Source organism: Pimephales promelas, chromosome 3, assembly GCF_988280905.1.
Source record: "Pimephales promelas chromosome 3, fPimPro1.hap1.1, whole genome shotgun sequence".
NCBI classification, from domain to species: Eukaryota; Metazoa; Chordata; class Actinopteri; order Cypriniformes; family Leuciscidae; genus Pimephales; species Pimephales promelas.
Genome location: NC_142771.1, coordinates 36012015 through 36034823, shown reverse-complemented (window position 1 = coordinate 36034823; position 22809 = coordinate 36012015). Strand labels below are relative to the sequence as shown.

The following is a 22809-nucleotide window of genomic DNA, read 5'->3' as shown; positions in this document are numbered from 1 at the left end:
TTGTTTAATTCCATGTAACACATTTCACACAGTTTTACAATTAGCGATCAGAGCTTTAGCATAAAATACCAAAACCAAAGAGAGGATGCAGCATAGATATTTTTTTATTTCTTTTTTTACTGTAACAGCATAAAAAATTCTGTTGTTTTGTATGTAGACCACTGTATGTGCAACTTTGTGTTGGTTGTGGGAAAAATGTGGGATCTATCTCCCATTGATTTTGTGGGAAAAATAAAATATATTTGTTACCGTGTATTTGTGTGTTCTGGGTATAAAAAACAATATTCTCAAATATTTTACAACACACTTATGTATGCAATGTCTGTAGTAAGTGTAACACTGAACAAAAAAGGCCTAAGTCATTATGATGAATGGAGAAGAAGTGTTTTCCATTGATCATAGTGTTTTACATTGAGCACATCAGTGTTCAACTGGTTCTTATAAATGTTTATTCATATGATGGTGTGTGTCATTTGAAAAAATAACATTTTGAGAAGAAATAACATTGTTTTGAATGTAAAGTTTCATTTTGCAGGAGAATTGAGGGGTTTTGCCGATTGTGTGAGTGTTTTTAGATTTGTGTGTAGAGTTCTGAGAATATGAGGCATTCTTTCAGAAAATGTCTATAAACAATCGAGAAAAACTGTAAGTAGGCCTATGGGAAAGCTGCCCTCCGCAATATTGCGCCGCCCTTGACGTACGCTCCAGCAGCCAATGGGGCGTCTGTTCATGCCTGTGTTGTTTTCACTATAACAACCGAACCGAGTCGCTCTACATTATCCCTTACTTAGATGTGGACTCAGATAAACTGAAGAATATGACCGATGAAGAGCATAGAAGAGTCGATGGCGCAGATCAAAGTAAGTAAATACAGTGTTAGTTTATAATCTTTAATCTGACCTTCATCGTCATTGAAGACAAACACTTGTTTTCCCTATAGCAGTGATTTTATAAGAATAATTCGAATTCTGCTCTTAAACTGAAAGTCTATGTATATTGTTTTATTTTCTGTAATTTATATCTGTTACACAACAGCAGTCGAGTGTCAGTGAGTATGGTCACAGTTTTAACCAGGATTTTATAATAAGTAGGCTACAAACACATCTGGTCTTTAATAATGTTTTCTAAACATCAGCACAAAAACATTATTTATAACTTACATATCGTTCATGGAACAGTTTCTGAAAGCTTTCAGTTGGTTGTTTAACGTTAGTGGTTTTTAAATAGGCCTATAGGCTAATTCTTGTTATTTGTTTGAAAACATTCAAAAGTAACGTTCCCAGAATGTTTGTATAATTATAATATGCAAGTTCTCTTAATCTTTTGCTCACATAAGGTAGGGATAATGTATAGGAATAGGGTTGTTAAAGGAATAGGATAGTTCACTTTGAAATTAATATTTGGTATGTTTTATCTTACTTTAAATGCATCCATGTAGTTGTCCGCAGTAGTTTCAATTTTGATATTTTCAGGTCAAACCGTTCTTGTCTGTCAGTCATATAATGGAGGTCTATGGTCACCACCTCAAAGAGCATGCACAGAGAAGTCCAAATTAAACATGATTTAATGACTCGTAAATGTAAGTACACATTGATGGCCTAAGACACGAAACAAGCGGTTTATGTGAGAAAACAAACAGTATTTATATCGTTTTTACCTTTTGTTAATAGCCATTTCAAACTGATCTGATGTCCAACTGAACCGAACTAAACCATGTCAAAAATTACCAAAAATTAATTGTAAAGGGAACTATCCCTTTAAGGAGGAGGGGGAGGGGGAGGGGTAAGGGAGGGGGGGTAGGAGGGGACATTATCCCACTTATTACATGGCTACGGCTCTGCTACCTACAAAATAAATTAGTAATTTGATTGTATTGCTTCCGCGAAAGAAAAAAGTCCGTTCCATCTCTACGTTTAGAATCCACGGCAACTCTCTGTTTTTCAATATAAAAAGAACATTCAGAAATAATGTTTTTATAAATGATACCAAACGTTCTTAACATTTCTTTGTTTACTGGTGTCACGGTGTGGGTTCATGTCTTGTTCTTGTCATGTGTTTCCCTGTCTTTTCATGTTAGCTGTTCCCCGTTTTGTTGATTAGTCTCCCTAGGTTTTTCTATTAGCCATGCCCCCACCTTGTTCAGCTTGTTTGTCTTGTTTGTCTGTGTAATTATACCTCTGTTCTCCAGTTGTAGTTTGTCGGTCGTTGTTTTGTGTAGCTCTTTCTAGCCTCTGCTTTGAGTTTTTGTCCTGAGTTCTTGTTCTGTTCTTTTGCCTTGGATTACCTGTTTGTTTGTTTATTTAATTAAAGTGCTTGCTTTTGGATCCTGCTTCCTCCTACTCTACTGTGGCGTAACAACTGGGAAGATTGAATGATTTATGGTTGATTTACTACACTGATTAACACATATAAAGCAATAACTAGTGGTGTGCATAGATTAATTTTTTTTAATCTAGCCCTCAGGTGCTCTTCGTTTCGGAGTCACACTTGTTATCTTCCCGGTCAAAAGTACCGGACACCTAAAAATGAAACTTTCTCCATTCCAGTAAAACCAATGCAATTTATTTTTGTTCTATAATATTTATTCTTTTTAATTTAGTATTTTGAGACAGTTTGATTGAATTTAATAATATTTATACAATATTTATGGTTTATTTTTGCCATGGAAAAGTATATATATTTTTCTAAATATATATAATTTTTTTAAAAAAAATTATGAATGCAGTATTTTAGTATACTATAGAGTCTTGGCCTTAAAAAAATATATTTTTTGAAGAAAATTAGCACCATCTAGTTACAGTATAGAGAAAAAGCGTAGAATCATGGTGTAATCACTAGCCTTCGTTTCGGAGTCACACTTGTTATCTTCCCGGTCAAAAGTGACCGGACACCTAAAAATGAAACTTTCTCCATCCCAGTAAAACCAATGCAATTTATTTTTGTTCAGTTATATTTTTTCTTTTTAATTTTGTATTTTGAGCCAATTTGATGTTACTTATTAATATTTATGCAATATTTATGGTCCATTTTTGCCATTGAAAATAATACAAACTTTTTTATAGATATACATTTTTTATTTTATTTTTTTTAGCAGTATTTTAGGTTAAAATAGAGACTAGGCCTTCCAAAAAAAATTTTGAAGGCAGATTAGCGCCATCTGGTAAGAGTATGGAGAGAAAACGTAGAACCATGTTGTAACCACTAGATGAAATTTACAGTTCTCTATGGAGAGGCATGTGAATTCCCCAGCTGTTCATGGACACGTTTACTTATTTTTTTTGTTATAGGTGGATTTCAACATATATTTAAACAATCTCAAAGACTATTTCTTATCAAGTTTAGATTTTTTTTAATAGTGATTTAAAGTGTTAGTTTTTGCATTATGATTACAGTCAAACCTAAACATTGTGTTAGAAAGAGAATGCTATTCTGAATTTGTACAAAAACAAACAAGCAAACAAACTCTATTGTGTGTGTGTGTGTGTTAATTTCAGTATTGAAGTTAGTGTCACCCCTTCACTGCTGTGAGCTTTTCCTGCATTATGACTGAATTATTGAATAGATTTCACATATTCTCACAACAGTGCTCTATTACAGACACAGTGGTTCATATAGGTGTGTGTTTATTTGTGCGTGTGTGCGTCTGGTTGTGAGTGTGGGTGAGTGTCAATATCACAATCTTGATGTTTTAGAGTGTCACCCCTTCATTGTTGAGCACTTTTTTCTGCATAATGGCCAATTTGTAGATTGCAAATTGTAGTTTGAAGTTGTAGATTGTTGTTTTTGTCAATTTCCCATTAATTTCCTATGGTCGGTCATGTTTGACAGAAGAGCAGAAGTGTATCTCATTTTTTTACGACCACTTAAAGTGCTTGAATCATGACCTCAATTTTTTTGTGTGTTCACATACATGTTGCCATAAAAGTCACGAAGTTTCGTAATTTTCTGATGAAACAGTGATTTTTTAGAAATTCAAAACAGATTTTTTAATCACAATTTATTGGTGTTTTTGTGTATAAAAGTGTGTGTGTGTGTGTGTGTGTGTGGGTGGGTGGGTATGTCTGTTTTGCACTCTTGATGTTTTAGAGTGTCACCCCTTCAATGCTGAGCACTTTTTTTCTGCATCGTGGCCGATTTGTAGATTGTACACACAAAAATTCTCAAAGTTTTTGTGTTTTTGTCAATTTCCCATTCATTTCCTATGGTCGGTCATTTTTGACCGAAGAGCACAAGTGTGACTATTTTTTTTACGACCACTTAGCATGCTCGGATCATGACCTCAATTTTTTTGTGTCTTCACATACCCAATGGAATAAAAGTCACCAAGTTTCGTAACATTCCGATGAAGCTGTGATTTTTAACATTTCAAAACATACATTTTTTCGGTCAGAAATGACCGAAGAACACCTGAGGGCTAGAGCAATCTTGAAATTAATCTAGATTCATCTAGATTAAAATGGTCCATTTGAATTCTCCCGAAGGCATTTAGAATATGTGAGCTACCCAAAGAATGACTAAAAGTAAGTCTTTGAGAATAGTTCGCCTCGTGTAGGGATGTGAATTTCTGCCAAAAATGCCATATGACAATCGAGGAGAAAAAGTTGATTATCGTTTAAAAAACACAAACACTCACAATGACAAAAAGGGAGGCCGATTTAATCTTTAGAGATTTATCATCAAACCAACTGTTTATTAATTGAACAAGTAATGTGTTTTTGTCGTTTTTTTTTTTTTTTACAAATTAGGCTAATTGGAAGAAGAAAAAAAAAAAACAATAAAGCACGAATACAGTCCATTTTTGCATCGCCAAACCAGATGCTCCTTAGATCAAAAAATAATGTCATATGTCATAATGATTATTTTATGTGAACCTGCCTTGTTACTGGCAATATATGGGATCAAAATCCCGCCAAATGTATTGCGGCCAGCCGGCCACGGATCAAAAATAAGCATGATTCAAAAATGTAAAAACACATGTAAAAATATATTACACAAACTGAAAAATACAATGCAAAATTATCAGAAAAGCAAAGAACGTGGTCATGGATGAAAATCCCGGATCAAATATAAGAAGTGTGAATCAAAAAATCACAAGCATGATTAAAAACTTTAAACACATTAAAAAATATTTTGCACAAAACTTAAATTCAAGTTCATGTTTCTCGCTCTTCTTTCCGTGTTCTGCGCTTTCTCTTCCAAATGTTGCAGTTCGAGTTTCATGTAAATTGGGGCGGGCTTAAGCGTCACCATTGGTTCACAGTTCTAGATTGACAGTTCCTCCTCTAGCCAATCAATCGAAGAGGGGAGTTAAAGGTGCATTGCGCAACATTTCATGTAGAAATATCCCTTTTCTAACCCATACATGCTTAAACAATCGCCTGATGGCCTGAATGAGCCCTTTTCTGATCACTGCGACTGCTTCTATAACCCTGTACAGCAAAATAAATAAGAGGGATTCGGGCTCGAATTTGAGACATCATGCGCGTTCACGCTCACCTGGCCATGTCTGGCAGGTTTGTCGTGTATATTCACCGCCATTCTCCGTATCAGAGAAGACAACTCAAGCGACACAACTTTAGTCAACTTTCCACAAAAGTAGAAGATGGATTCAAAGGGGCTGTTTAGACCTGGTCACTTCATGTGTTTTCTGTGATCGGATAGCTATTCGATCGTGAAAAGACCAGGGTGTAGGGCCTAATAAAAAAATTTGTTTGGTTCCGGGTTCCGACCGACCCTGTCCAATTATGTGCGACCCAAATTTATTTTATGAGCTTGGGGAAGAAAAAATAAAAATTAAATAAATGCACGAATAAAAAACTTTGAGGCAAACTATTTCACACATCGTTTGTCAAACTGAACTATAATACATATACGTTAACACGTTTAACGTTTGGCCCATATGCCAACCGTTATGGCCCATATTACCTTGGATGACGGCATAAAGACCGCCGCCGTGTATGCCCATAAAAAAGGGAATAAACTCATTTAACAACGTATTGCATTATGTAGAAAGTGCTCCCCTTTGGCACATGGACTCTCCCAGTCACCCCTGTCATTCAGTGAGAAATGGACTATTCCAAAACTTTCCACCGGAGTTCGCGAAGTGACGGTGAAGAGAGTTGACGGTTAATGAAGGGAAAAGTAGATCGGCTGAATAAGTGTATATAGTTTTAGAGTGAGATACAGAGTATTAGCCAAATCGGAGGAGTTTCACTGATTGTGCGTGTGCGTGCATCACACTAACCAGACATCTATGCACAATTAATAAACCAACGATTTGGAATATATCCTGAGTGAGACATCATTGTTCTGACCGGACAAACTGTAGCCTTCAGCCAAACCTGAACTAGCAATTAGAGTGAATAGTCACAAGATTTTTCATGGTCCTTCGAGCCGGAGTGGTGAATTGCTACAGAGATGTCTCAACCCGAGAGAGAAGTGCCTGTCGTGCGTCCACGAAGAAAGATCAACCCACCGACTCATTTAGTGGATTATGAGCTTGGTGCGCCATTGTCACATCGACAGCCATTCCCAGACTTTAGCCATAGCAGAGTCCCATCACCAGCACAGACACGATCGACTTCTCCTGTCAGTCAAGAGTTAGATCATGAGGATTGGACACTGAGAGATGAATGGCAAAGTGAAAGTTTCGATGGGCAAGGAGAAGAGGAAGTAGAGCTTACATCCATGCTGCAGGTGATGAAACGCGAGAACGCTGACTTGCGGCTACAAACCAGCCAGCTTCCAGAGATTATTTCAGCATTACAGGAGTTGCGGCAACAGAATGCTTTGTTACATCACAAACTTCAGAGTCTTAAGGCAGAAAGGAGAGCCCCCTTCAGGCCAGTGACTTTACCAGTGCTATCTCCAGGTCCCTTTTCTCCTGAGGGGAGCCCTGAGACTCCACAACGGTTCCGTCCTACTCCAGCCCCACGGACAAACCCCCCAACACCGCCTACGGCCATGAGGGAACGGTGCACAGCTACAATACATGAGTGCATAGGATTAGCTGAGAAGTTCAGAAACATGGACATTTCCTCCTCAATGCATGATAGAGTACCATCACAAGTACGCTACAGCGACCACCCACCTCAACCCATGTACTCTCGTTCCTCCCAACACCTTCCAGCTTATCAGTCAGAGTTTGACACCACAGCACATGACAGTATGCCTCCGCATCCAGGCCACAGACAAGCGTTTTATCAGCCTTCATCAATACAAGAGAAAATGTACAGAGGCCCTGCTCCAACCATTCCCTTCCTAACATCCCCTGATCCTAGGGAGTTCTCTCGACTGAGAAAATAGCATTGGAGAACATTTTGCCTGAGGATGCAACAGAGCGATTCAAGTATCAGATCCTCACTGACCATCTTAAGTTGGAGGAAGCCCTACTTGTGGCAGACTCATACAGTAACTCAAACTTTCCTTTCACAAATACCATGAGAGCCCTCAATAAAATGTATGGCCAACCACATCAGCTAGCCTTACAACGCATTGCAGAACTGATGGATGGACCAAACATTCGAAGTGGAGATGTGAAAACTTTTCGCATGTTCGGACTCCAGGTGCGTTCCCTGGTCAGTATGTTGGAACAACTGGGTCAGAAAGGCAATGTAGAGTTGGAGTGTGGATCCCACGTGTCGAGACTGTTGAGCAAACTGCCACATGATCTCAGGTCCAGTTTCAAGAGGTACACACATCCTCTTCATGTCACTATCCCAACATTTTTGGACTTTGCAGACTGGCTTGAGTATGAGCTACAAGTTCAGGATGACCAAACTGATTATACCAGCCAGCCTAGAGTTCCTACAGTGCCGAGGAGAGAGCTGAGGAGAGACTCTAGACAGCCCCGCAAACCCACTACTATCCTCTTTGGTACAGAGAAACCAAAGGCCAGCCCAGCATCACCAGTTCATCCACCCAAACCAATTGCTGCTAAGAGAGAAGGGGTAAATGTTTACTATCCATACTGCGACAACAACAGACATTTCCTGAGCGGCTGTGAGAACTTTAAGTTACTCAACAAAGAGCAGAAGGTCAATTGGATCAAAAGCCAGAATAGATGTTGGCGCTGTAGGCGTGGTCATCATGTTGCTAATTGTACACTGAAAGCCCTCTGTCCATCTTGTAACAGAAAGCACTTGCTGGCCTTACATGATGTAAATGACCAGAGCAAAGCCACAGAAGAATCGGTTCCAGCCAGTGCAGTCTTGTATCTAGATCGACCTGTGATAACAAAATTCTGCTGAAGGTGGCTAAAGTTCTACTCCGAAATGGCAACAAATCCATGGAGGCATATGCAATCCTCGATGATGGGTCAGAGCGGACCATCATCCTCCATGAAGCTGCGCAGAAGTTGAATCTGAAGGGTCAGCCAGAGGACTTAGTTCTCCGTACAGTCAGGCAAGATACACAGACTCTTCACGGGGCGGCTGTGACCTTCACTGTGTCTTCAGTGGCTAACCCTCGTAAGGCTTTCATGATACGTAGCGCATTCACAACCAAGAGCCTGGGTTTAGCAGAGCACACTCATCCCGTCAAGGTACTCCAGAAGAAGTACAAGCATCTTGCAGGCCTTCCACTGCAGCACCTTCACAAAGTGAAACCAGTAGTTCTCATTGGTTCTGACTGCCCTCACCTCATCACACCCATAGAACCAGTCAGACTGGGTCCACCTGGTGGCCCTGCGGCTGTGAGAACACGCCTAGGATGGACACTACAAGGCCCAGCGCAAGAACTAACCAGCAGACTTTCCCCCCAGCAATGTCTTTTCACTAGCTTACGGCCCACTAATGACATTTATGCAAATGTGGAGAAACTGTGGAAAATGGACATTCTTCCGTATCAAAACGAGAAGGTACTGACAAGGTCTCGACAAGACAAAGAGTCCATCCAACTTCTCCAGGACAAAACCGTGAGAGTGGAGGTTGACAGAATCCAGCGCTACGCGACCCCTCTTTTACGTGCCAAACATATGCCATGTCTACATGCTCCCAAAGAAGCTGTCCTGCCACAATTAAGGGGAATAGAGAATCGACTGAACAAGAATCCTGATCAAGTGGCAGAAATCCAAGAACTCACGGAGTCTGATAACTGGAGATACGTGCCATCAAAGGAGAACCCTGCCGATGACATCACAAAGGGAAAACTGCTGTGTGACATAGGCCAGGAAAGCAGATGGAATAAGGGGCCAACATTCCTCAGACAGACAATTGAACATTGGCCGGAGATGCCACCATTTACAACCACTGATCAGGATAGTGAATTGAGAAAGCTAATCTTCATTGGCCTATCAACCACCACTCCACCTACTCCCGATCCACAGAAATACCATACACTTCCAGAGTTACTGAAGGCTTACATCCAGTATGCCAACGGGGCGGCCACCAATATCTCAACAGCAGAAGACTACAAAGAGGCAGAACTTGCAGTACTCCAGCAGAGCCAAACTGACTCATTTCCAGACGAACTGTCCTTCCTCAGAGCAGGTAAATCCTTGCCAAAAAATAGTCGATTGCTGTGCCTAGCCCCAGAATTTGATGAGGACACCAAACTCATACGCGTTGGTGGTCGTCTGCGTCAGATCAGCCAGTTAGAGGAAGATACAATACATCCTATTGTCCTCAACTCATCTCATCCAACTACCAAACTAGTAATTAAGGACTATGATGATCGGCTACATCACCCAGGACCAGATAGGGTGTTTGCTGAACTTCGGAGGAAATACTGGGTGATACGGGGACGGGCTGCAGTCAGAAACCATCAGCGACAATGTCCAGAGTTTCAGAGATGGAGAAGACAACCACATCCACCAAAAATGGCAGACCTCCCACCTGCGAGATTGAGGATCCATCAACCTGCCTTCTATTCAACAGGTGTGGACTGCTTTGGACCTTACACTATAAAGGTGGGACGCAGGAATGAAAAAAGATGGGGAATCATCTTCAAATGCATGACTTCCCGTGCAGTTCACATAGACATACTCACCAACATTGACACAGATTCCTTCTTGATGGCTTTACGGCGATTCATCTCCGGGCGTGGTAAACCTTTCGAGCTCCTGTCCGACCAAGGTACCAACTTTAAAGGAGGAGAAAGGGAACTGAAAGAGTCATTCATTGCCCTTAATCCTGAGCTTCAAGCCCAACTCGCTAGCCAACAAATAAGATTCATCTTTAATCCACCCAGTTCACCTCATTTCGGTGGATGTTGGGAGAGAGAAATCCGTTATTTGAAGGCTGCACTTAACGTCACCATTGGCAGCCAGACAGTCACAGAAGAAGTGCTGAGAACTGTCTTCATAGAAATAGAAGGAATCCTCAACTCCAAACCCATTGGCTACACTTCTTCGGACATCGCGGATCCAGATCCAGTAACCCCAAACATCTTGTTGATGGGGCGGCGAGATGCCTCATTACCGCAAGTGGTATACCAAAACTCTGAACTCCTGAGCTGTAAGAGATGGAGACATAGCCAGCTCTTGGCTGACCATTTTTGGAGGCACTTTATTCGACACTACCTACCCAACCTCCAAATCAGACAGAAATGGAAAACTGAAGAAGCTGATCTACAGGTCGGTGACACAGTCATGATCGTGGACCAACAACTGCCCCGCGCTCTTTGGCCTGTAGGGAAAATTGTTCAGGTCTTTCCTGGGTTGGACAAGAGAGTCAGATCTGCGGAAATACAGGTTAACGGCAAGACTTACACTCGACCTGTAGCCAAAATTATATGTCTGCCCTCTCTACCTGACTAGCCTTGAACTTAATGTAGCAGTCACTTAAAGTTGACAAATTCACACTGTGAATTCGGGGGCGGCTGTAGAAAGTGCTCCCCTTTGGCACATGGACTCTGCCAGTCACCCCTGTCATTCAGTGAGAAATGGACTATTCCAAAACTTTCCACCGGAGTTCGCGAAGTGACGGTGAAGAGAGTTGATGGTTAATGAAGGGAAAAGTAGATCGGCTGAATAAGTGTATATAGTTTTAGAGTGAGATACAGAGTATTAGCCAAATCGGAGGAGTTTCACTGATTGTGCGTGTGCGTGCATCACACTAACCAGACATCTATGCACATTTAATAAACCAACGATTTGGAATATATCCTGAGTGAGACATCATTGTTCTGACCGGACAAACTGTAGCATTCAGCCAAACCTGAACTAGCAATTAGAGTGAATAGTCACAAGATTTTTCACATTAAAATAAAGTAACGAAAGGAACTTCGCCCAACATAACAAAGTACAAAGTAACAAAGTACACCCTGCTCCGCGATCGGTGACAGTAGGCGCGGTGTCAGTTATGTCAAATATAGCTAGCTACTACACGTTGAAATGCTATATGATTGACATTTATCTTCTTATGAGCATTAACAGTGGAAAAGAGCACAAGTTTAGTTTGTGATGAGAAGTTCAGTTTGTGTTTTTATAACAATGGACAGAAATGAACAGTTATCCAACATATTTCCTACATAATATAAATGTGAACTTTATGATGATGAGTGTAAAACATCTTGAATTATTGATCCTTCATACAATTAAAGTTAAAGGTTCAGAGATGATCAGATTCATGACACGATATTGTTTAGTTTCTGACGGATGTTTTCTTCTTCTCCACTGAATTTCTCACAGGAAGTCAACATTCCAGCACCGGATCAAATGAACGAGGAAGGCCCACAATGCAGTGGGACCCACAAAGTAAATAATGTTGCTTACAGTAATTCAGCCTCACATAATCATCACATCAATATAATAATACTGAGCTGATCAGTTATAGTTCACATTTACTACCATAACATTCACTATTGTCACAAGGTGACGAAGTAGAGGCGGAACTAAAAAGTCTGCGGAGGGATGTTTCCACCCAGAGCGGTTTCAACCGAACACCCAGCTAGCCTCGGATGCGTCGCTACCATAGTAACAGCAGCCGCTGATGGCAAAGTGATAGCAGACACACAGCCTTTAGAAAGCATAAAGCAAAGCTTTGAGAGACCGAGGAGGACAGGACGGGTGTGGGTGGTTGTGTTGGGTTGTTGTTGCGCCCTGTCCATCAAGCAGACATCAGAAGATAATGAAGGTTATGGATGTAAATTTGAGTGATATCACACTTTAACTAGTGATGGCCAAATGAAGCATTTCGAAGCATTATTTTTTTCTGATACTATTGTGTCGAAAATGGTTCATTACTCGAAGCTTCATTCAGATAGAAATGGCAGCACCATCTCCTGGTGAAGTAAATGTAATGCAACAAAGCTGACAACCATAAAATGCAAGTAGTGTGTTAAGGCCAATTTATACTTCTGCGTAGGGTGCGCGCAGTAGGTACGGCGTAGCGTACGTACAGACGCGTCCCATTGCGCGTACCCTTCGCCGTCGCCTGACGCGCACCTCCTCAAAAATGTAACTACACGTCGCGACGACGCGGACCGCAAGATCGGTGATTGGTCGGCTAGGTAGCGTCGCATTTCCTCCTACGCATTTCCGCACGTACCTTCTCACGTATTTCCATCACTGTCTATGATTTCCACACGTACCATCTCCTCCGACGTCTTCTCTCATTTCTGCCTTTCAGTTTTAGCAATTTCACTAAAGTGAACTGTTTTTCCACCTCAATAAGCTCCAACTCCAACATGATCCACTCTCTTTCAGTCGCTATTGCTTGTAGTAACCTAGCCGCGAGGAATCTAAACACAGTGGAACATTAAAACTCTCCGCCGCCAACTAGCGTTTCGGAGCAGTACTGCAGAGCAACAAGACCTGAACGCAGAAGTATAAATGCTCATAACGGCGTTGGCTACGCACGCACATTACGGCGTACCATCGACGCAGAAGTATAAATTGGCCTTTAACGCCCCGTTTTGACGAGTTTACTGAAGCGATCAAGGCTGAAACAGTGTTAGTGCTGTGAAACTCATGTAGGTGAATTTTACAGATACGGATGAATTTCATGTGTTCACATTGATAATGAAACAATAAGGATTGTGCGTGCGTGTGTGTGTAATTATTTCTTTAGAGGAGAACAGAAGATCAGACCAGCTTAAAAAAAGTTGGAAACCATCACAGAAATTGTAATGGTTTAGATTAAAATACCAATAGGAACCATTTGCTTTTACCAATTAAACCATGTTTTCCATGAGTATTGAAACCATGACATTATACTGCTTCTTTCCTATGGGAACCACCAGAACTCTGTAACTTAACTGGTGGGACTGATATTTTTGTATTTTGAAAGGATGTGCTTGTGTAACTGGTTGAACTTGAATAATGTAGCGGTTTTTAAAGTCTTTCTCCATATCATTCACTAGATATGAAAAATATTTGTATGCAGAAATGTCAAAGAACTAATCTTATTCGGGAAAATAAGTTTAAAGTGTTCCCAAACTTGTGAACGACTCTATCACAACACTAAAATGAACTCAATCCAGTCTCACTAATAATGCCGATCCAAACACCGACTACTAACCCACGGTGTTGCCATGGTGCTTCACTTTTATGAGAAATACAGCCGCCAGGTTTCAAACCTGTCAACTGTAACGTACGGACAGAGACGGTCGGATCCATGTGCAGCACTTTATTACAACAGGCAGACATGAAAACTAGCAAACACTTAAACAAAGGGGCAATCCAGAAACTCGTGGTCAAAACAGGCAATGGTCGAGGCAGGCAGCACAGGTTCGTGAACAGTCCAGGAAACAGGCAAGGGTCAAGAGTCCAGGGAAACACGGAGACACAGAACAGGGAATAACGCTCGGAATTGCACGCTTACAGTGTAACAAGACTTCGCAAGGGACACAGGGAAAACTCAGGCTTAAATAAGGAACTCAATAACCAATAATGAAACACAGCTGAACATAATGAAACACAAAGAGTCCATGGGGAAACAAACATGGGGAGAGGGTGCCCTCTAGTGGCTCTCGAGGGCACCACGGCTGCTGATCGTCACATAACCCCCCCTCTAAGGAGCGGCTTCCAGACGCTCCTAAGAGCTCCGGGGGGAGGTCAACGGGGGCTGGGATGGAGGGCCAGGCCCATGGAGAGGCAGGAGGCCAGGCACATGGAGAGGCCTGGGGCCGTGGAGCGTGGGTGACCAGGAAGGAGCAGGACGTGATGGCGGCCAGGGCAGAGCAGACACAGGCGAGGTCCATGACAGCCTCGCCTCCATGGCCCTCACGGACTCAGAGGTCCATGTCAGGATCACCTCCATGGCCCCCACAGAGTACTTACTGCCCCCCCCCAAAAAATACTTGGGGAAATTCACGGGAGGAGCCTCTGGGTGGTGAACTGGTACAGGAAAGGCCTCCCGGAGCTTGAAGGGTGCAGGCAGAGCGAGGCGCAGAGGCGGGGCCGGCAGGGCGAGGCGCAGAGGCGGGGCCGGCAGGGCGAGGCGCAGAGGCGGGGCCGGCAGGGCGAGGCGCAGAGGCGGGGCCGGCAGGGCGAGGCGCAGAGGCGGGGCCGGCAGGGCGAGGCGCAGAGGCGGGGCCGGCAGGGCGAGGCGCAGAGGCGGGGCCGGCAGGGCGAGGCGCAGAGGCGGGGCCGGCAGGGCGAGGCGCAGAGGCGGGGCCGGCAGAGCGAGGCGCAGAGGCGGGGCCGGCAGGGCGAGGAGTCTGGGCACGCTCACCGGGGCCTGGCGAACCAAACGAGTCCTCCTTCTCCTCCTGCGGCGGCGCGTCACAGGGCTAGACACACTCGCTGGGCTGGACAACTCACTCACTTGAACTGGAGATGCAGCGCTCAGCTGAAGAGGAGATGCAGCGCTCACCTGAAGAGGAGATGCAGCGCTCACCTGAAGAGGAGATGCAGCGCTCACCTGAAGAGGAGATGCAGCGCTCACCTGAAGAGGAGATGCAGCGCTCACTTGAAGAGGAGATGCAGCGCTCACTTGAAGAGGAGATGCAGCGCTCACTTGAAGAGGAGATTCGATTACTTGAACTGAAGACTCACTGGACAGACTAAATTCAACACTGGACACACTTGATTCACTCGGCTCAGCACTTGACTCACTTGACTCGGCACTCGATTCACCCAGCTCGCTATTTGACTCACTTGATTCACTCAGCTCGGCACTTGACTCACTCGAGTCGGCTGGCACGCGCTCAATCTCCGGTTCGACCCGCGACACCTCCGCTGTCTTAGGAACAGCACTTTTAACAGGGCCAGTGCGGGATACGGGCTCGAGGGGTCCGACATGATGAGTGGTTTTGGCAGGACCGATATGCTTAGAAGCTCCTCTGACGGTCCTTAAGGGAGGATCAAACAGTTTAGCGAGCTGAGGCTTATGCGGCGTGCGGAGTGAGTGAGAGAAATCCGCCGCATACGAAACTCCCCGGCGCAGGGAAAAGAGCAGTTCCTCGAGACCCTCCTTTTCTGCGGGGAGTTCAAAAGCCTTTCTGAACAGGGCGGTAAACACGTCGAAAGGAGGAAACGACATCCGACCTGGTTCCCAAAACGTGCCTGCCCACTCCAGAGCCTTTCCAGTCAACAGTGAGCAGATGAAAGAAACGCGGTCGGTATCCGAGGCGTATAACTGGGGCTGATGTTTCATATATAAACTGCACTGCTGAAGAAATCCTTCACACGCTTCAGGTGAGCCATTAAACTTCTCGGGAAACGGCGTACTGGAATTACTGCATGCGGTACTCACACAGGGTTGCGGTGGAACAGGTGCAGCGGGAGCTTGGGCTTGATTAGTGCTTGTGCTCTGCGGAGACCATGACTGCACGGAGCTTGCTAGTTCCTCGAGGAGAGAAGTTAGTCTCGCCAGCTGAGAACTATGAGAGGCTAGCATTGAAGCTCGGGTCTTGACCACGGCGGATAGATGCTGAAAGTCTGCTGGATCCTCGTTTGGCGAAGTCTTCTGTAACGTACGGACAGAGACGGTCGGATCCATGTGCAGCACTTTATTAAAACAGGCAGACATGAAAACTAGCAAACACTTAAACAAAGGGGCAATCCAGAAACTCGTGGTCAAAACAGGCAATGGTCGAGGCAGGCAGCACAGGTTCGTGAACAGTCCAGGAAACAGGCAAGGGTCAAGAGTCCAGGGAAACACGGAGACACAGAACAGGGAATAACGCTCGGAATTGCACGCTTACAGTGTAACAAGACTTCGCAAGGGACACAGGGAAAACTCAGGCTTAAATAAGGAACTCAATAACCAATAATGAAACACAGCTGAACATAATGAAACACAAAGAGTCCATGGGGAAACAAACATGGGGAGAGGGTGCCCTCTAGTGGCTCTCGAGGGCACCACGGCTGCTGATCGTCACAGTCAACACTGGATCGGGCTGTCAAAGCAGTCAGGCGTTTCACTACGGAGTGAACCAGTGTGTTTGCTTCAGACGTCATGTTCACGTGACTAGTGACGTAATGATGCAAGCTCTGTCTGAAGCAGTGGTTCATTACAAGGACCTTTCGAGTTTGAAGCAAGCTTCGGAGCGTCGGTGACGTAACATCACTAACTTTAACTGATCAGACACAGTATAAATATATGTGATTATTATGTGAGACTGTATAGTTGGTGGAAGTGTGTAACTGCAGTGTTTAAAAGTATTTAAAATAACATTAATAATCATATGTGAAAATGATATAAACAAAACAGGAAAAACTGCATCAACATTTGAATGTTTATTAATTAACTCTGATCAACCGAAAGGCCCTGAACTACATAAGACTTTTTAAAATAACGTCTGTAGACTATATGATATTTATAGTAAAATTGTGTTCATTAGCCTACAGGAAATCCTCTTAATGATGAAATGATCGTGTTTAGCTCTTAATGAGGATTATAGACTGATGTTTGCTGTTTCTCACTTATTCCTTGTTTTTATAGGTGGCAATTACAGACCATTCTCCAAAACCAGAAAACAGGAAGATCATCAGACACCGGAGTATTGGGGCATTAAATATGATTCACTGATTTTGGCTAGACTTGTAAGAGGTAAATACAGTGTTAGTTTATAATCTTTAATCTGACTCTTCATATCATCACTGAAGACAAACTCTTGTTTTCTCTATAGCAGTGATTTTATATGAATAATTCTTCAGTTAATTCTGCTCTTAAACTGAATGTATTTTCTGTCATTATGTATATCTGTCACAAAGTTAAACCCCACAGAAGCACCAGACAAGTGTCAGTTCCACACTGATAAAAATGATTTTGTGATGAAGTAAATGCTAAAGAAAAACAAATATTTACATGAAAAGTTAGTTCAGGCAAGAATTAAAACAACAAAGTAAATTCTATATTATTACTCAATTCAAGCGTGTAGAAATGCAAGCATAAATATCAATGTTATTTTTAAGTCAAATTACTCAACTTTTCTAATACTGGTGTTCCCATCATGTACTGGGCCTTGAATAATTAATGAGGTTGATGAGCTGTTTTCCAGCTGTATTTACAGTTTCATCATTAATTTTACTGTTAAGGTTAGTAACTTGCCATTTTATGACATTCGGATTCATTTCCTACTGAAAATGACACATTCATACTCAAAAACATGATGAAGAGTTAGAATATGATCTGTATGTAGTCTCATACAGCCAACACACAACCTAACTAACAACATTCAACACACACAAATGCAGTTTAGTGTGATAGTGAAACTGTTAGAGCTAGTGAAGCAGCACTGCGTTACCTCAAGTTTAATTAGTCTAATAAACTGACCTGTGTGAGTATTAATTCAGCGCTTGCGTGTAGTTCGGTAGAATGAAATGTCCTTATTCCTTTATATCCGCGGGAATCGCGTTGTGTGTGGCGTATACGTCTAGCAATCGCTCCTGCTTCACACCACAGTCATGTTAAAAACATCACTGTATTCACTCATCCATAAAAGATCCATCAGCTTGGCAACAAGATACATAATTCCGCTTAATGCGGAATATACGTCATCAATATACGCCTTTGTTATTGTAAGAGGTTAGCGGCCCCTGGTGGCGAAAAATCCTCCATATTGTACCTTTAAGTAGAGTTTACTTAATTCCATATTTACTTAAAAAAACATGCATACAAACTTGCCAAAGAAAAATTAAGTAAATTTTACTTTTTTTTTTTTTTCCAGTGAATGATCACAGTTATGAATGAACCAGTATTTATAATAACAGGGAATGTTCTGGGCAAGATTCTCTCAAAGTTATGAACAATCGTTCCTCCAGTAACATTACACATATCTGCTCTTAAATAATGTTCTCAAAACATCAGCACAAAAAAATTATTTACACGTCATTTATTTTATTCAAAAGTTCTGAAACTGAAAGCTTTTAGAACTTTTCCTGAAAGCTTTCAGTTGGTTGTTAGTTAGTTTTTTAAATGTTAATTCTTGTTATTTGTTTCAAAACATTCAACATTCAAAAGTAATGTTCCCATAATGTTTGTAAGATTATAATGTTCTCTATAAGACGATATAAACGTTCTCTTAATGTTTTGCGGACCTTCACATAAACATGAATAATATTTTTTAAACAATAAAAAAGAACATTCAGAAATAATGTTTTCATAAATGTTACCAAACGTTTTTAATATTTCTTTGTTTAGTGGGAAGAGTGAATGATTTATGGCGACTTCTCAGAATCAGGCCGTTATAATAACTATAATAACTATGATGCTGTATGATTGACATTGATTGACATTAACAGTGGAAAAGAGCACAAGTTTAGTTTGTGATGAAAAGTTCAGTTTGTGTCTTTATAACAATTGACAGAAATGAACAGTTATCCAACATACTTCCTACATAATATAAATATATATAAATATATATATATATATAAATATAATATAAACACACAACTTTATGATGATGAGTGTAAAACATCTTGAATTATTGATCCTTCATACAATTAAAGTTAAAGGTTCAGAGATGATCAGATTCATGACACGATATTGTTCAGTTTCTGACGGATGTTTTCTTCTTCTCCACAGAATTTCTCACAGAATATCCCAGCACCGGATCTAATGACCGAGGAAGGCCCACAATGCAACAGAAGAAACACAGTAAATAATGTTGCTTACAGTAATTCAGCCTCACGTAATCATCACATCAATATAATAATACTGAGATGATCAGTTATAGTTCACATTTACTACCATAACATTCACTATCATATTCTCTTCTGATGTCGGCCTCAGAAAGTAGAATATTTCATGGCCTCGTGAAAATATGAGAAACAGTCGGACACACACACACACACACACACACACACACACACACACACACACACACACACACACACACACACACACACACACACACACACACACACACACACACACAGAGTGTGTATAAAGCTCAGAACATCATCATGCACAGCTCTGAACGATGAGGATCTTTATTAAGTCTTTATTAGAAGTGTAACTGATGCTCTTCATCATTCGTTGCTCTGAATAAAAGCAGCTGCTAAATTATTAAAAGTTATTACTTTATGATGAAAGATTATGAAGAGAAACATTGTGCTTCTTTATAAAAACATGCACTGATGTGTCGATATCAATACGAGGAACATTTACTATATTTTTAATATTTCTATGAGGTGTTTATTATAAAATAATTTGTGTTGTGAGATATTTTATTTTGAGAGGCCAACATCAGAAGATAATGAAGGTTATGGATGTAAATTTGAACGATATCACACTTTAACTGATCAGAGCAGAGTATAAATATATATTTATGTGATTATGTGCAAAATCACTGTTATAAGGAGTTTGAACAATGGTAAAATCCACACACTCCTTTTTATTTTTTATAATCTGTTTCTTGCCTCTGGTTTTCTTAGTTTGGGACCTTTAATATTATAGCTGTTTATTAACACTGACATTGCAATATTTTGTTTTTCTGCGATATACTGTATATTACGTAATGAAAACAATTTTACCTGATGATTTTAATAGCTCTATTCATAAATAATCAACCATTCTATGATGATTGGGGTAATTTTGTATGGTTGGGAATCTGCATAGAAAATAATAAACAAATTAGAATCATAAATTAATAATACAGAGGAAATACAGATGAAATAAGCAGTGCTTTATGTTTTTCAGGTAAATATGATTCAGATAATTAATATAGTTTTATCTTTGTTAAAGCCACTAAAGGGATTTTCTCATTGTCTTTTGTTGTTTGATTAACTTTGACACAAACTGTTGTTGGTTTATTAGGTTACTGTCACTTTAAAGCTACACTGTGTGATTTTAACCCCCATCTAGTGGTGAAAAGGTATAAGATCATCCTGTGAATATTAGTTTCTGTTCCTCTCAATTCCGATTTGGTTTTAACTCCTACGGTGGTCAATGTAGTCCAAGATTAACATGGCTTCCGGTTCGACCTCGTCCATGAGTGTTAACTCAAACGTAAACGCGAAAGGCGAAGCTTGAATTAATGGGTATGTCCCTCTTTGGCTAATGTACTTTCAAGATGGAGGGTCAACATGGCGACCGACATTAGAACCCCTTACCCGTATGTATTTTACAATGGCATATTATACTCTCACGAAAATACTTTATTACTTGAACAAAGTAAATATACATTAATGAGCACATATATTTTTGAAAGAACTAAGTGTTTTTAGCTAAGAATAAACTAAAAGATTGCACAGTGTAGCTTTAAGACGAATGCGCATATTTAATACGACACGCATCTGTTTTCTTTCTGTTTACAACTTATAATCATAATAAATCATCCCTGAAATTACTTAAGCTGGACTATGACACTATTTTCTTCTAGAAACAAACTTTGTTGCATTATTTTCCTGTTATTTCTGTAAAGCTGCTTTAAATCAATATCTATTGTAAAAAGCGCTGTATAAATAAAGTTGACTTGACTTGATTTTGTGAACTTGTGTGTATTTGTCAGTTTAAAGGGATAGTTCACTTTGAAGTTGATTTTTGGTATGTTTTATATTACCTCAAGGGCATCCAAGATGTAGGTGTCTTTGTTTCCACAGTATTTTCAATTTTGATATTTTTAGGTCAAACCGTTCTTGTCTGTCAGTCATATAATGGAGGTCTATGGTCACCACCTCAAAGAGCATGCACAGAGAAGTCCAAATTAAACATGATTTAATGACTCGTAAATCTAAGTACACATTGATGGCCTAAGACACGAAACGAGCGGTTTGTGTGAGAAAACGAACAGTATTTATATCGTTTTTACCTCTTGTAACCACAGCCACGTCCAACTGATCTGAGGACGAGGGCGCTTCGGTCTGCACAAGCGCCGGAAATGATCTCTCGCGTGTGCGTCACTCATTGTTTACAGAGATTTCGGAAGTGTTATCCTTCACTGTGAAGATCTAAACATATTTAAATATACAGGAAATTGCATTGGAAGACGATTTCGATATATCTAAATATGTTTAGTGAAAGGTAAAACTTCCGAAATCTCTGTGTAAACAATGAGTGACGTACACGTGCGAGAGATCACTTCCGGCGCATTCGCAGACCGAAGTGCCCGTGCCGTCAGATCCAGGGGCGAAAATTTCATCAAAATGTTGGGGGGGACAATAAACATAACAATTCTCAAGAGCAAATTTTGAAGGGGACACCAATAATACAGGCAAAAAAATACAGAGGAAAGCCTTACTACTATTATTAGTGTAGCATGGAGACCATTTCATTATACTTCTTAAAATTTCTTTCTGGTTTAAGCCAGCGGCGAATCTGTTTACATACTCTCCTCACGCAGCGCAGCGATTTCATTTCATTCATTGACTAATTCTTTAACTATATTAAATGATATAAACCAACTAAATCACAGTGAAAGCGTTAGAATCTAAATGCACAGCGCACCCGGACTTTCTAATCAGTGTATGGCCAGCAATATTGTAATGTTTAATGACATGAAGATAGTGTCTGTTATTATTGTTATGTACAATTAAATACAATCGTTGCTGAGTCTGCGGTCTGAACACTTTACCTCAGAGCATCCGTTAACTGAATGAATTGAGAATCTCACCTGAAAAATCAAGCAGCTGATTTCTGTAAATGAATGCAAAACTAAATGTATATTGCAGCATAGGGCGAAGTCAGGATCCGTCAGCACGGATTTGAGACAAAAATAATTTAAATTGTATATAAAACTATGTAAATGGCGCTCTGTGGCGCAGCAGGGTTTTGAACACGGTCCTGAGCCGTTGCTGGGCGCCGCGGACAGACGCCGAACGGCGCCGCCGGTGTGTGTACACTCAATAGAGAATAATGTGTTCGAATTTTAAAGACGTGGCGCTGCGCGACGCGCCACTACGCTTCTCGTCCGGTGTGCGACCCCCTTTACTGGAGTTCCACAACTATTCAAACACTATGTTTTTCTCTCCCGCCACCGGAATGTGTGTGTCTGAGGTAAAAGGGACGGAGGCGGTGGACCAACGCACTGTGAGGCAAGGGAGGGGGGTCTCAAAATGTTTAGTACGCTTTTTTCGTAATTGCCCCGTTTGCATTTGTGTTATTTTATTTCTTAATTATTTGAAGAATATATCATTACATTATTTACAATACACATATTTTAATGGTTTTTTTTGGGGGGGACAACCCTCAGATAGGGGGGGTCCCGACCCCCCCGCGATTTCCGCCTATGGTCAGATCACTTGGACGTGGCTGTGGTTACAAGAGGTAAAACGATATAAATTTTCTCACACAAACCGCTCGTTTCGTGTCTTAGGCCATCAATGTGTACTTACATTTATGAGTCATTAAATCATGTTTAATTTGGACTTCTCTGTGCATGCTCTTTGAGGTGGTGACCATAGACCTCCATTATATGCCTGACAGACAAGAACGGTTTGACCTAAAAATATCAAAATTGAAAATACTGCGAAAACAAAGA

The 22809-nt window shown here is 41.2% G+C and overlaps 1 long non-coding RNA gene across 1 annotated transcript; it reads left to right on the top strand.

Annotated features, from left to right (window-relative positions):
- Nucleotides 1-723: 723 nt before the first annotated feature.
- On the top strand, nucleotides 724-20814 carry LOC148982070 (uncharacterized). The gene is made up of 4 exons (XR_016150696.1): nucleotides 724-860; nucleotides 11630-11695; nucleotides 16830-16937; nucleotides 18915-20814. It is a non-coding gene; the product is annotated as an uncharacterized LOC148982070 (long non-coding RNA).
- The last annotated feature ends 1995 nt before the right edge of the window (nucleotides 20815-22809 follow it).